The sequence below is a fragment of the Rana temporaria genome, chromosome 3, assembly GCF_905171775.1.
Source record: "Rana temporaria chromosome 3, aRanTem1.1, whole genome shotgun sequence".
Classification (NCBI taxonomy): domain Eukaryota; kingdom Metazoa; phylum Chordata; class Amphibia; order Anura; family Ranidae; genus Rana; species Rana temporaria.
In genome coordinates, this window is record NC_053491.1 from 144,695,621 (window position 1) to 144,711,411 (window position 15,791).

Consider the following 15,791-nt stretch of genomic DNA (forward strand, 5'->3'; position numbering starts at 1 on the left):
ATATATATATATATATAAAATTGCAGCCTCACTATGCCATCACATGCAGCGTCTTTGCCATCAATTGTCGCCACTGTGCCCATCACATGCAGCCACTGTGCCCATCACACGCAGCCACTGTGCCCATCACACGCAGCCACTGTGCCCATCAAACGCAGCCACTGTGCCCATCAAATGCAGCCACTGTGCCCATCAAACGCAGCCAGTGTGCCCATCACACGCAGCCACTGTGCCAATCACACACAGCCACTGTGCCCATCACACGCAAAATCATATTTTATTTTACCAATTAAGAAGGGTTCGGTGAATGCGCATATGAAACTGGTGAGGTTCAGTAACTCCAACAAGGTTAAGAACCACTGTTCTAGAGTAAATGGGACATATCCTCCCACCACTTCTGATAGTATATCCAAAACTCCAATATCCACTGATGCCCGGACAAGACCACATCATGTGCTCGAAGTCAGCCCGTGGTAGGTGACATCTTGCACACTCCGCGTTTACTGATTATCCTTTATGGGGGCAATATGCTTGGATCTTGCCTTTCTACTATTATATTTAAAACATTTGGAAGGGATTTTTTTTTTGTTTAACTCTCCTCTTCAATGTGTTTCTCATGGTCCATTTTAGCCCCTAATCACACTCTTACATTTCTTATTGCAATCTTTGTAGTCTTATATAGTCAGGTTGAAAAAATAGGATTTTTTTGTACGCACCGTAAAATCTATGGACGGACACAGCTCCTTAAAATCTTGACATTTGGGTTATGTTCCTGTTCATAGGAGAGGACTAGGCAGAAAATGTTAGTTATCTTAAAACATGTAACTTTAACAGAGTTGAACAGCCCCGCCCAACGGGCGGTCCCTCCGGTCATAACCCCTCTCACCTGCAGCATGCATACTCAGTTCGTCAAAAAGCAGTACAAATTAAAAAGGAGGGGAGGGTGCTGTGTCCATCCATGGACGACAGAGAAAAGGATTTTATGGTGAGTACAAAAAATCCTATTTTCTCTTATTGTCCATGGACGGACACAGCTCCTTAAATCTTGACATTTGGGACATCCCCAAGAAGCAGTGTTGCCAACCGTCCGTATTTTTACAGACAGTTTGGAAAAACGGGCACTTTTTCCCCCATTCGTAAATGTTCATGGTTGCGGGAATGTGCCAGTAAAAATAGCCAAGATTGGTTCGGCTTGGAACTGCGCATGGAGATTGGAGGCAGGGGGTGATTGGAGGCAGGAGGTGATGGTGGCTGCGGTGGCACCGCAGAGTGGGATGGAGGCAGGGAGAGATTGAAGGTAGGGGGTGTAAGTGGCAGGGGGTCATTGGAGGCAGTGGGTGTTGGTGGTGCCGCAGAGGGGGATGGTTGTACCGCAGAGGGTGGGGGATGGAGACAGGAGTTGTTGGTGGCACCGCAGAGGGGGATGGAGGCAGGGGGTGATTGGAGACAGGGGGCCTGGGGGAGATTGGAGGCAGGGGGAGATGTGACTAAATAATTTGCCCTTATTATATTGAAAATACCAAAAATATGTTTGTTTACCTTAATATCTACCTTTAATCACATTGCTATTTGCCTAGCGTACTTGTTTGTAGCCTAAATACTAAAATTTGCACCTAAAAATGTAATTTAGTAACTTTTGTGAAATGGCAGTAAAAACTTGGCTTCGCCAGTAAATTTCGGGTGTCGTGCCAGTAAATTTCAATCTGGTAGGTTGGCAACACTGTCAAGAAGTGTCAGAAAAAAGAGGGGTGGGAACAGTAATCAAAAGAAGACCTAACTTTTGTAGGGGGGGGGAGGGGTTCCTGTCAGGACCCTGCTGACCTAGGGGCGGAGTTATGCCCTAACACATTGGTCGAGAGCTATAATGAGGTGCGGCCTATGCTGGGGTCACTGGAATGGCATTGCAATGGAATGTGTTTTGTTTTTTTCCCCACTCCCCATCCCCTTTCCCATGCTTCCCATGTTATGCTGGTTGTTTTACTTCAACTCAAATGTTGTGATTTTTCATGTTTTACAAACAAAAATATAAAAATGGAAAAATAAACATAAAAAAAAAAAAAAAGAAGACCTAACTTCACCTCAAACAAGCAGAGCTCCTCAACGGAGGTGTTGCAGCTTTAAACAGCCATCTGCAAAACCTTGCGGCCGAAGGAAGCATCTGAAGATGCACTCACATCAACCTTCTAAAATTTGGATAATGTGTGAACGGACGACCAAGTCGCCGCCTTACACACCTGTGAGACAGACGATTTATGTCGGAAAGCCCAGGAGGCACCAATAGCCCTGGTCAAATGCGCCGTAACAGGAAAGGGAGGCGCCTGCCCCTTAAGGGCATAGGCCTGGATGACGGTCGGTCTGATCCACCTAGAAATGGTGGCCGACGAGACCTCCAGGCCCTTCTGCGGACCAGACACTGACACAAACAGTGAGTATGACCTCCAAAACAGAGCCGTATCAGACAGGTACACCCGTAGAGCATGTACCACGTCCAAAGTATGGAGCGCAGCCTCTTTGGGATGCGATGGTCGAGGACACAAGGAAGGAAGAACAATGTCCTCATTCAGGTGTAAAGCTGAAACTACCTTCAGAAGAAAGTAAGGTTGCGGGCGTAGCACCGCCTTATCCTTATGAAGGACAAAGTAAGGAGACTTGCAAGACAAGGCTGCCAACTCAGAAACACGTCCGACAGATGTAATGGCCACTAGAAAGGTCACCTTCTGAAACCGCGTCAAAAGAGGAATTTCTCTGATGTTCTCAAAGGGAAGTTCCTGGATAGCCAAGAGCACCAGATTCAAATCCCATGGAGAAAGCGGTGATCTAATTGGGGGAATCACATGTCGAACTCCCTGCACAAACGTACCCACCAGTGAATAGGTCGCCAAAGGACGTTGAAAGAAAACAGCCTAAGCTGAAATCTGTCCCTTAATGGTGCTTAAAGCGGAGGTTCACACAAAAAGTGAACCTTCGCTTTTTGGATCCCTCCCCGTCTCCAGTGTCACATTTGGCACCTTTCAGGGGGGAGGGGGGTGCAGATACCTGAGACAGGTATTTGCACCACTTCCAAGTCCAGCCTTGTGATGTCACCCCCCCCCCGTCTTCTGGGAACACTGTTCCCAGGAGAGAGCGGGGACCAGTGACGGTGCGCCACGATGCCCAGTAGGGCATCCTCACCGAGGATGGCGGTGGAAGCAGCCGAGGACCGAGTGTCCATTTTTTAAAAGTCAGCAGCTGCAGTATTTGTAGCTGCTGGCTTTTAAAAAAAAAAAAAAAAACGGGTGGACCTCCGCTTTAAGTTTCTGATCCACTCCGTGCTGAAAAAACAGCAGGACCCTGGAAATGGAATATGCCCGTGGACACCACTCCCATCTCCTCGCACATAGAGATGTAGGCCTTCCAGGTGCGATGGTAGATCTTCCGAGAAGATGACTTCCGTGCCCTCAGCATGCTTGAGATGACCGAATCAGACAGACCTCGGTCCCTTAGCACCTGGCTTTTAATAGCCATGTCGTTAAAGCCATCGACTGTAAAGCAGGTCCTCCCGCATCAGCAGCCGCCATGGGGCTTCCGCCACCAGGCGCATGAGGTCGGCGTACCAGGGATGCCGAGACCAATCTGGAGCAACTAGAATCACTGGGATCTAGTTCTGCGGAGCGGACGAGGTAGCAACTTCAGTGGGGGAAAGGCATAAATTAGCCGATACTGACCCCACGGGGCCACCAACGCATCTGACGTGTCTGCCCAGGGATCTTTGGACCTGGCCACGAACCTTGAAACCTTGCAATTAAGTCGAGAAGCCAGGAGATCCACGTCCGGTGTGCCCCACCTCCTGCAAAAGAGTTGAAACAACCATTCCCCTTGATCCAGCATCTGGCAATTTAGGTAGTCCGCCTGCCAGTTTTCTACGCCCGGAATGTATACGGCTGACAGAGCCGGCATGCTCCTTTCCACCCACGGCAGGATGTGCTGCAGCCAAGCTCCGTGTTCCCCCTGATGGTTGACATAAGCCACTGCCGTATCATTGTCCGACTGGATCCTATTCTGACGACCCTGTAGCCTCTGCGACCACGAGGAGAGGCATAGCCTGATCGCTCGAAGTTCTAATACATTGATCGGCAGGCATGATTCGTCCAGAGTCCAGCGACTCTGGGCCGACTGGACCCTCCCAGACTCCCCCCAACCTGTGAGGCTGGCGTCCGTTGTGATCACAGTCCAATGGAAAGGAAGGAAAGACTTCCCGGACCGAAAAGCCGGGGATCTCAGACACCAACTCAGGGAAGCCCTGACCAGATGACTTACCTGAACCTGACGATCCAGAGACAACAGAGATTTGTTCCATTTGGACAGGATCTCCTTCTGCAATACTCGAGTGTAGAATTGGGCATACCGTACTGCCTCGAAGGAGGCCACCATGAGGCCCAGAACTCGCATGCAAAAAATGGAGAGACGACCATTTGCGGGATGCTAACAATTACACTGCCGACTGTAGTGTCTACAACTTCTCCAAAGGAAGGAAGACCTTCGCCTCCAAGAAGTCTAGGATCAACCCTAGGTACTCCAGACGCTGAGTCGGTACCAACACCGACTTCTGATTGTTCAGTACCCAACCAATTCCCGGAGGGTCTGACTGGCTATAGACACGTCCTCCTCTAATTCTGAGCCAGAAGCAGCTCTCAGAAGAAGACTGTCTAGGTAGCTCACGATAGCAATGACTCGCTGTCTCAACAAAGCCAGAATCGGGGCGGGCACCTTGGTGAAAACTCTTGGTGCTGACACTAGGCCAAAGGGAAGAGCCACAAATTGATAGTGGTCTTCTTCGATCGCAAAGCGCAGAAACCTCTGATGGCTGGTGCAGATGGGGACACGTAAGTATGCGTCCTTGATGTCCAGGGACGCCAGGACGCAGCAACCACCGAACGAATAGATTCCATCCTGAACTTTCGCACCCTCACAAAGGCATTGAGGGCCTTGAGGTCCAAGATTGGATGGACCCCGTCCTTCTTTGGGACTACAAACAGATTTGAATAGATTCCCTGAAACCTTTGCTCCAGGGGCACAGGTAAAATTACTCTGCATCTGAGCAAGTCTTGTATCGCTCCCATCAAAGCAGACCGACGAGCCTGAAGAAGAGGAAGATTTGAGGGAAAGAATCTGTTTGGCGGACAAGAAAGAAACTCTATCTTGTACCCCGAAGTGACCACCTCGCAGACCCACTGGTCGAAGAGCAGGGAGGTCCACCGAGCTTCAAACTCGCAAAGTCGGGCGGGGGCAAAACTTCATGCGGTAGCAGGCTTGTTAGCCTGCTTGTTTGGCTTACGCACCCAGGGATGCTTGTGTCCCCCAGCTGGAGCTTTGTCAGTCTGGAAAGATCTGCCAGCTGACCCAGACTGACAATAAATAGGATTTTTAAAGCAGCTTACCTGTAAAATCCCTTTTTTGGAGTATACCACGGGACACAAAGTCTTATCTTTACATAATGGGTTAAGGGTCACCAGCGGTGATTGGACACTGGCACAACCAATTGAAGACAGTTCCCCTCCATATAACCCCTCCCATCGGGGGAGTTCCTCAGTTTTGTAGCAAGCAATAAGGATTCCCATAAGAAGGGGGGGACCTCCGTGTCCCGTGGTGTACTCCAAGAAAAGTATTTTACAGTTAAGCTTTTTTAAAAATCCTATTTTCTTTATCGTACACCACGGGACACAGAGTCTTATCTTTACATAATGGAACGTCCTAGAGCAATGCCCAATATGAAGGGGGGGGGGGGAGACACAGATCAAGCAGACCGCCCTGGACCAGAAGCTTTATACTGCTGCTTGCAGCACACTTCGCCCAAAGGCGGCATCCTCCGGTCCTCTCACGTCCACATTTGGAAAATGTGTGGACTGAGGACCAAGTTGTAGCTTTACAGATCTGAGTCACCTAAGCCTGGTGGTGCACTGCCCATGAAGCACTTATCGCCCTGGTTGAGTGCACCTTAACAGAAAAAGGAGGAGACCTATTCTTTAAACCAGAGGCTTGAAAAATTGTCTGTCGAATCCACCTGGAGATAGTGGATCTTGACGCTGCTTGTCCCTTCTTGGGACCATCCGGCAAAATAAACAAAATATTTGTCTTGCATATCTGAGCGGTTGCCTGCAGATACATTTTTACAGCTCTCACAAGATCTAGAGAGTGTAGCAACCTTTCCTCCGGATTTGGAAAAAAAGAAGGCAGGACAATGTCCTGATTTAAATGAAAAGCCGACACCACCTTAGGTAAAAATGCAGGATGGGGTCATAGTACAATTTTGTCTTTATGTCAAGCTAAATAAGGCTCTTTACAAGAAAGAACTGCTAATTCCAATACTCTTCTAGCTGAAGAGATAGCAATCAGAAATGCCAACTTCCTGCTTAAAAGAATCAGCGGAATGTGGCGAATAGGTTTAAAAGGTTGCTTCTGCAACACTGATAATACTAGATTTAAATCCCATGGGCACAAGGGAGATTTAACTGGTGGATTAATCCGCAGTACCCCCCTGAATGAAAGCCTGCACTATGGAATGAGATGCCAGTGGTCTTTGAAAGAAGACTGATAGAGCTGATATTTGACCCTTAATAGTGCTAAGGGCTAATTTCATATCCACTCCTAGCTGGCAAAAGGCAAGAATCCTATTTATATCATATCTTTGAGGATTCCATTTTTTGGTTTCACACCATAAAACGTATGCTTTCCAGACTCTGTAGTAAATAAGTCTGGAAGCTGGCTTTCTGGCATTAATAATTGTAGAAAGCACTGGACCCGAGATCCCTCTCTTCTTCAGAATGTGGGTCTCAGCAGCCAAACCGTCAAATTTAGTGTTTGTAAGGAGGGATGGAACACTGGACTTTGCGACAGCAGGGCGTGAAGAAATGGAAGCTTCCAAGGTCTTCCTATCGCCATCTTTATGATCTCGGCGTACCAAGGTCTTCTGGGCCAATCTGGGGTCACTAAAATTACAGGAATTCTTTCCTTCTTGATACTGCAGAGTAGCCTCTGTAAAAGAGCGATCGGAGGAAACGCATAGATCAGTGAGAACTAATTCCACGGGACCATCAGAGCATTCGATCCGTAGGCCAGAGGATCTCTTGTCCTGGACACAAAATTGTCCAACTTCCTGTTGAACCTGGAAGCTAACAGGTCTATATCCAGGGTCCCCCATCTCTGGCATATGGCTTGAAAGATCTCGGGGTGGAGAGACCACTCTCCTGGTGACAGCTGCTGGCGACTCAGATAGTCCGCTTGCCATTTTTCTACCCCGGGGATGAGAATTGCAAAGAGACAAGGAACATCTTTTTCTGCCCATGTCAATATCCGATTCACCTCCTTCTGAGCACAAGTATACTGCCCGAATCTCCAGTATGTTGATGGGCAGGCTCCTGTCGGTTTTGGCCCAGGTTCCCTGGGCTGAAGCTTCTTCCAATACTGCACCCCAGCCTATTAGGCTGGCATCCATAGACACCACCTTCCAAGTGAATGGGGGAAAGGATCTTCCTTTCTGCAAGTTCTTGGTCTTTAACCACCAACTGAAGCTTTGGCGCACCTGTGGCGACAGGCGCATGGGTAAATCCAGTGCTTGGATCTTCTTGTTCCAAGCAGTTAGATTACTGCCCTGAAGTAGTCTTGAGTGAAACTGGGCATAAGGGATGGCCTCGAAGGAGGCTACCATCTTCCCTAATAGCCTCATGCAAAGGCGAATAGATGGCCTCTTGTTTGCCTTGACCTTGTGAATCAGGCAGTCCTTAAGTGGTTAAAGTGTTTGTTAACCCATTAAAAAAAAAAAATACATATATACACACACATATACATATATACACACACATCCTGGTCCCTTAAAGCAGATTAAAGCGCACAGTGCTTGTGTTGTGTAATCTGCCCCCCACTAAACTATAAAAATCTTAATTTTGACAAAGTGGGTATTAGCCTTCCTTTAGGAGTGACTAGGCATAAACTTATAGTAAATGTTAAACACATCACACGCACCATAAAGCCCCGCCCAGGGGGCGGGCCCTCTGGGTATAACCCCTCTCTCTGCATCTCGCAGATCAGTTCGTCAAAAAGCAGTACAAACATAAAAAGGAGGGGTGGGTGCTGTGTCCATTCATGAACTCAGAGAAAAGGATTGTCAAAAACAAGGGGTGGGAACAGCATAAAATTAAACTTCACCCCAAAACAAAACAGAGCTCCTCAACTGAGGAGATGCAACTCTAAACAGCCACCTGCAAAACTTTGCGGCCGAAAGAAGCATCTGAAGATGCACTCACATCAACCTTGTAGAATTTAGTGAAAGTGTGACCGGACGACCAAGTCACCGCCTTAAACACCTGGGAAACAGACGCTTGATGTCGGAAAGCCCAAGAGGCACCTATTGCCCTGGTCGAATGTGCTGTGAGAGGAAAGGGGGGCGCCCGACCCTTTATGGCGTAAGCCTGAATCACTATCTGTCGGATTCACCTTGAGATGGTGGCCAATGAGACCGCTAGGCCCTTCTTGGGACCAGCCACCAAAACAAACAGTGAGTCTGACCTCCGGAACGGAGCAGTAGCAGATAAGTATACTCTCAGAGCTCGGACAACGTCCAAGGCATGTAACGCCGCCTCTTTAGAGTGCTACGCATGTGGGCACAAGGATGGAAGTACAATGTCTTCATTGAGATGGAAGGCCGAAACGACCTTAGGTAAAAAAATAAGGCTGTGGACGCAGCACCACCTTATCCTTGTGGAAGATCAGATAAGGAGCCTTACATGACAAGGCTGCCAGCTCAGAAACTAGTCTAACTGATGTAACAGCCACCAAAAAGACCAACAAGGGAATCTCCCTAATCTCTTCAAACAGTGGTTTCTGAAGCACCAAGAGAACCAGATTCAAGTCCCACGGAGGTAGCGGAGGGGCCACATGCCAAACCCCCTGTACAAATATTCTCACTAGAGAGTGAGCCGCCAGATGTCCCTGAAAAAAAAACAGCCAGGGCAGATATCTGCCCCTTAATCGTACTTAAAGCAAGCTTTTGGTCCACCCCACGCTGTAAGAGCAGCAGGACTCTGGAAACCAAATAAGTCCATGGATTCCACCTCATTTCCTTGCAAAAGGCTAAGTAAGCCTTCCAAGTGCGATGGTAAATCCTCCTAGAGGATAACTTCCTAGCCTTTCTCATGGTAGGAATCACAGAATTCGATAGGCCCCGGTCTCTTAGTACCTGGCTTTCAATAGCCATGCCGTTAAAGCCAGCGACTGTAAAGCAGGATGAAGTATGTGACCTTGTGACAGCAGATCCTCTCTCAGCGGTAGACGCCAAGGGACATCTGCTACTAGACGCACTAGATCGGGGTACCAAGGACGCCAAGGCCAATCCAGAGCAATTATGATCATTGGAATCCCCTCTGCCTCCACTCTGCGAAGCAGATGAGGAAGGAGCCTTAGAGGGGGGAAGGCATAGATTAGCCGGTACTAACTCCATGGTGCCACTAATGCATCTGTTGCGTCTGCCCAGGGGTCTCTTGACCTGGCCACAAACCTCAATACCTTCCGATTGAGTCGAGACGCCAGGAGATCTATGTCTGGCGTGCCCCATCTTTGGCAAAGGAGCTGAAACACATCCGGGTGCAGAGACCATTCTCCTTGGTCCAGCATCTGTTGACTCAGGTAGTCCGCCTGCCAATTTTCCACGCCCGGAATGTATACGGCCGACAGGGCCAGTACGCTCCTCTCTGCCCACCTTAGGATGTGAGCGACCTCTGACGCTGCAGCCAAGCTTCTTGTTCCTCCTTGATGGCACGCGCACTAATCACTGGAACGCACCATCGTTCTGTTTTGGCTGGCTTGCGTTCCAGCTGATATGCATGGAGCTTTTTCGAGCGAACCTTCGGAGAGTGGCGTCAATCGGGTGACAGGTAAGCCCCACATGCTATCTCCACTTGGGAATCATATACAGGAGTACCCCTATCCCTGAATACCCGGTCCACAATTAAGTAATTAAACCAATGCAGACACACTAGTACATACACACATATATATATATATATATATGCCTGGAGCTAATGACAGGGGACAAAGTCCCTATGTGATGCCAGCCCAAAAATCGAGGCTGAACTGGTATGAGACCACCCTCATGGAAGAGATAGGCGTTCTGAGGGCTAGGAGGAGGGGCCCAAGGCGAGCCCCCCCCTCCTTTTCTGGGAGGAGTAAACCTTGACCCTGACCTATCAGCACATGCCTATCGGTCCACATGTGTGGGTGTGTGTGTGCGTGCATGTGTATATATATTCCCACAAATACTACGGCGAGGGAGCACTGCAGACCACTAAGCTCTGAAGAAAGGGGTACGCCCCTGAAACGCGTCAGCTGTAACATTGACTGTTGGTTCAAACGATTATTCGTGTTCCACTGATGTTGCTGGATATCTGCTGCACTAATTTTAAAGCCTGATTTTAACTCCAATTTTGTGAGTATAACTATTGATTTTAATATTTGAATAAATTCATTTTATCAGTATCACACTAGGTCGGTGCACCCTCCGCTCTTTTTTTCTCCTTTATAGTTCTATGAATTCCCACGATTCTGAGGAGGGCTGCAAGACTCTAGAAGATAACTTTTAATTGAATTGCACCACCCCATAGCACTTCCCGAAAATACCAGAGCGCAGGAGATTTGTTTTTGTATATCTGACATGTGCCACTGCCGTGGTGTTGTCTGACTGGATCCTAACTGGACGCCCCTGTAGCCTCTGAAACCATGTGGAGAGGCACAGCCTGATAGCCCGAAGTTCCAGGACATTGATCGGCAAGTGGGAATCCTTCGGAGACCAGCGACCCTGGGTCAACTGAACCCCCCAGACTCCCCCCCAACCGGTAAGGCTGGTGTCTGTCGTGAGGACTATCCAGTGAAATGGAAGGAACGACTTCCCGGACAGAAGTGCCGGTGAGGTCACCCACCAAACTAGGGAGGTCCTGACCAGGTGGCTCACCCGGATATGACAATCCAGGGATGATGGGCACTTGTCCCATCTTGACAGAATTTCCTTCTGTAGCACTCGCGTGTGAGATTGCACATATGGTACCGCCTCAAAGGAGGCCACCATGAGGCCCAGAACTTGCATGCAAAAGCGGAGTGACAACCATTTCTGGAATGTCAACTGCCGCACCGCAGCCCCGATGGGTCTGCAACTTTTTCACAGGGAAAAAAACCCTTGCCTCTGAGGAGTCCAGAATCAACCCCAGATATACTAGGCGTTGAGTCGGTACAATTGCTGACTTCTGTGTGTTCAGTACCCAACCAAAGTGTCGGAGGGTTTGACAGGTTATAGACACACTCACCTCTAATTCTGAGCTTCCGAATTTGCGAAGACGTCCCCCCACCCGAGAGATGGGTGGGGGCAAACCTTCATGCGGACGCAGCTTTGTTTGCAGGTTTGCGAAACCAGGGACACCTCTGTCCCTGAGCAGGCGCTTTATCGGCCTGAGGTCTTTTACCTGCCGCACTGGGCAGACGAAAAAAAGCGCTTGTGTGCAGTGAAGAAGGGCCCTTGCCTACGGCGTGGCTCCTTCACCTTTTTTGGATTGTGGGAGCAGCGTGCTCTTACCTCCTGTGGCATCTTTAATTATATCATCTAGGGAAGCTCCAAAAGGTCTGTCGCCCTTAAAGGGCAAGTCCATCAGGGCCTTCTTAGAAGATTGGCCAGCAGAGGAATCGTGTCCAAGGCTGATTCGCAAACAAATTTTAGGCCCTGTACCAGTTGGTCAGCTAGGGCTACCTTATCCGGGGAAGCCTGACGTGCTTCTAACCCATTGTGCAGCATCTTTGCCCATTCCATGAATGTCTGAGATACCAGGGTTGGGCGTACAGCCGAACCTACTACCGTGTAAAGGTTGCAGGTGATTGCCTCAGCCGTCTTGTCCGCAGGGTCCTTGAAGGCGGGAGCCCCCTCCACCGGTATGGTGGTTAGCTTGTTTAGTCTGGACATTTTTTCAAGAAACTCTCTTCAAGAGGGTAACGCACCGCTAGATTTTTAGGGACTGAAAACCCCTTCTGTGGTTTGTCCCACTATAAAAAGTTTGTCTAAATAAGACACACAAGGAAACACCTTAGCAGTGCGGGTCGCCTAACGGAAACCAAAAGAGACCGGCGCTTCTGTTGCTTCTGCAGACCCCTCTATTTTTAGAGTATCTCACACTGTGGTGATAAGGTCACTTACCAGAGCCCTATCGCGTGCTGACCTGGGTCCTGAGTCATCCTCACTGTCTGGCCGATTTTGGTCCGCATTCTCAGATACCTCAGAGCCAGGGTCATGAGCCGTAACTGGACCTGGTTCCGTATCTGAGTTGGCCCCTAGAAGATGGCAGGGGGAGGGGGGCGCTTTCTAGCCCCCGTTTTCCCACGCTTTGCTTCTACCTTGGCAACAAAGGCATCTAGGATTGCCGACATAGCGTCCACCGATACCTCATGTGTAGGGGCATCAATTGACAGCTCAGGTGTCTCAGGGGAAAAAACGTCTGCTTCTGACGCCATGCTGCCCACACGCCTGACACAGGGACTCCCAAGCAAGGTACAGTAACCCACCCTCCTAGACTCACCACCCAGGAACAGTAGTACGGTGCCGTTCGCTAGCAGAGCTGCTTCCTTGTCAGCTGAACACTAGCAGAGTGTGTCTGTCGGTCTGTGCTGTTTAAAAGCTACGATCGATGGCTACTTAGTAGGGCTGCTACTTTTGTCAGCTTTACAGACTGACCAGTCAGCAGCGTGTTTCTGTTTGTCTGAACCGTTTTAAATGGTCTGATCAAAGGTAAATGGCCGCCGATCTGCCACTAGAGGCCAACAGAGCCGCGGGCCACAAAAGCATGGCTGCCAGCGTTAGATAGAGTGTGGGGCCTACAGAAGAATGGGTGCCGAGCGGCAGCTAAAGGCCCACCCAGTGCGGCCACAGACATGGCCGCCGAACGCGTGAATCACAGAGACACAGGCTGCAGAGCGGCCGACAGAACCGAACAATGCCCGGGCAACAGCACCGCCGTATCTGGGAGCCTGAAGCATAAATGCGAAGGCGGCCGAGCGGCCGCAAGAGGCAAACACAGCGCGGCCACAAAAACATGGCCACCGAGCGTGGATGGTAAACACCGCCTGGATCATATGAAAAATGGCAGCCGAGGCCGCCGCTAGAGGCAAAATACAGCGCGGCCACAAGAAAATGGCCACCAGTGCAGCAGAGGTAAACACAGCAGGAATCACCAAAAACATGGCCGTCGAGCGTTGATAGAGGCCAATACAATGCAGCCACAACAACATGGTCGCCAGTGCAACTAAAGCAATACAGCTTGGATGGATCACAGCAGAAATGGTCGCCGAGAGCATGGAGCAGGACACACAGGTAAGCAAAATCTCTTATGGCATCTTATACACTGATTTAGTGGACGTAACTCATGGTTCCCCACAGGTGAAGCTCCCAGGGGAACCCCTGCCCCAGCAGCTAGCTCAGAGAGCCTAGGGAGGAGGGAAGGGAGGGGAGAAGGGAAAGATAGGCCCTTTACACACCTCTCCAGGAATGCCCAGCTCTGTCTTCCTGCTGAAGCAAGGGATTACTACTTACCCTTCCTGCGGGATTATGCTGGAAGCATCCCAGACAGACCATCTCCCGCATGGTGACGGAGGTGACTGTCGCCCCGGCTGCTGCGACTCAGCCCTATAGACCAGTCGTATGCATGCCCTGGAGCGTATAGTTCACCGGCCACCCGTAGAGCGACGGGCCTGTCGTGGCCGACCCAGTGCGTAGCTATGGTCGACACACGCTCGTTGGCCGAAACTGGGGGGTCTACAAGGATCTGGGATCCAGCCTGTTGCCCAGTCGGCAGTTGATCGAAGATCACAGAAACAAAAAATAAAAATAAAACCAAAAATCCAAAAACATATTTGAAATAAAGTGAGAAAAAAATTGTAGCGCTGTGAAACCATAGAGACAGTGATTTCTCTTGGGAAATATTAATAATCACTGTGCTGAGATGGTGATAAGGTACCAAAAACAGTAAATAATGGTGAAAAAAGTGAAAAAACTGGTGCTGTAATGAAACAAAACCAAAGAATAATAATGAAATAAGATAACACTAGAAAGTCCATCCAGAAAAGGTGTGATGAATAGATGGTAAAATGACCACGTGGATCCTCAGAGACAAAATATCACTTTCTAAATGAAGATGTAATTGCGCTTACCAGAAAGCGTGGATCTGCCTGTCAGCGACAGCAGATCAATGAGGCATGAACAATCACGGGGCATACTCTGCTCGGCTTCCTCGGACTGGATCGAAGATGGAGTAGATCTTCAGTAAAAGGGGCAGCCAGGCCTGGTTTTTACCACTTTCTCATATTGCCCCTTTTATATTTTGTGATCACTTTTTATGTATTTGTTGGTTTTATTCAAATAAAACCAATTTTTTTTTTTACCTGCACCATTGGGGCTGCGTTTTTCTTCTCTCCCCCGCATGTTGCTTGGAGCCTTCCATTTCCATTCCACCATACCCCTCTAGGGGTTCACCATTGTCCCCCCACATCCACTCCTGTGAGCGGACACCTTGGGATAATCAGGACATCTATCGTATACCTATGGCCCTCTACTGAAGATCTACTCCATCTTCGATCCAGTCCGAGGAAGCCGAGCAGAATATGCCCCGTGATTGTTCATGCCTCATTGACCTGCTGTCGCTGACAGGCAGATCCACGCTTTCTGGTAAGCGCAATTACATCTTCATTTAGAAAGTGATATTTTGTCTCTGAGGATCCATGGTCATTTTACCATCTATTCATCACACCTGTTCTGGATGGACTTTCTAGTGTTATCTTATTTCAATATTATTCTTTGGTTTTGTTTCATTACAGCACCAGTTTTTTCACTTTTTCACCATTATTTACTGTTTTTGGTACCTTATTACCTTATCACCGTCTCAGCACAGTGATTATTAATATTTCCCAAGAGAAATCACTGTCTCTATGGTTTCACAGCGCTACAATTTTTTCTCACATCACTGTTCAATATTTGTCATATTGTAGTGTGGCTGCTTTAGTTTTAAATTTGTTTTGGTTAGCGCAATATTTCCCCCCCCGTATTTTTCCATTATATTTGAAATAAAGCCTATAGGCCTATGGGCCCGAAGGGAGCCATGTCTTCTCCTTAACTAGGCAGAAAAAAACTGATCTGCGAGATGCAGAGAGAGGGATTTTTACCCAGAGGGCCTGCCCCCTGGGTGGGGCTGTATGGTGTGTGTGATGTGTTTAACATTTACTATAAGTTTCTGCCTAGTCACTCCTAAAGGAAGGCTAATACTCACTTTGTCAAGATTAAGGCTGTGTCTGTCCATGAACGAAAGAGAAAAACCTGGCTGATCCTGCCACTTCCTGTACCGCCCTCTCTTTGCTGACATGATAATCAGGGCTGTTGAGCCTTGACCACCGTGGTCAGCGTACATCCCTCCATCATCCACAGCTGTCCTCTCTGCTCTCCTCTCTCCCCCTCACTGCCTGTCAGTTCTATGTCTCTGCCCCCACCGCTATTATTAGAAATAAAAATGAAAAAACACAATGGTCACTGCCAGCCCCCCTATTATAGGCAGACATACCACACTAAGTTTTTTCTAAAAACGGGGATTGTAAATTTTTAGTGCCATCTTCAGGCCAGTCACGTGATTTGTGGCCGCTTTACGTCTCTGAGACAGGGCTTTTGCGGGAGGGGCTGAGCGGCCACGTGACCTACCCGGCTGACGTCATAGGAAAATCTCAATCCCTCCTGCTGTATCCAT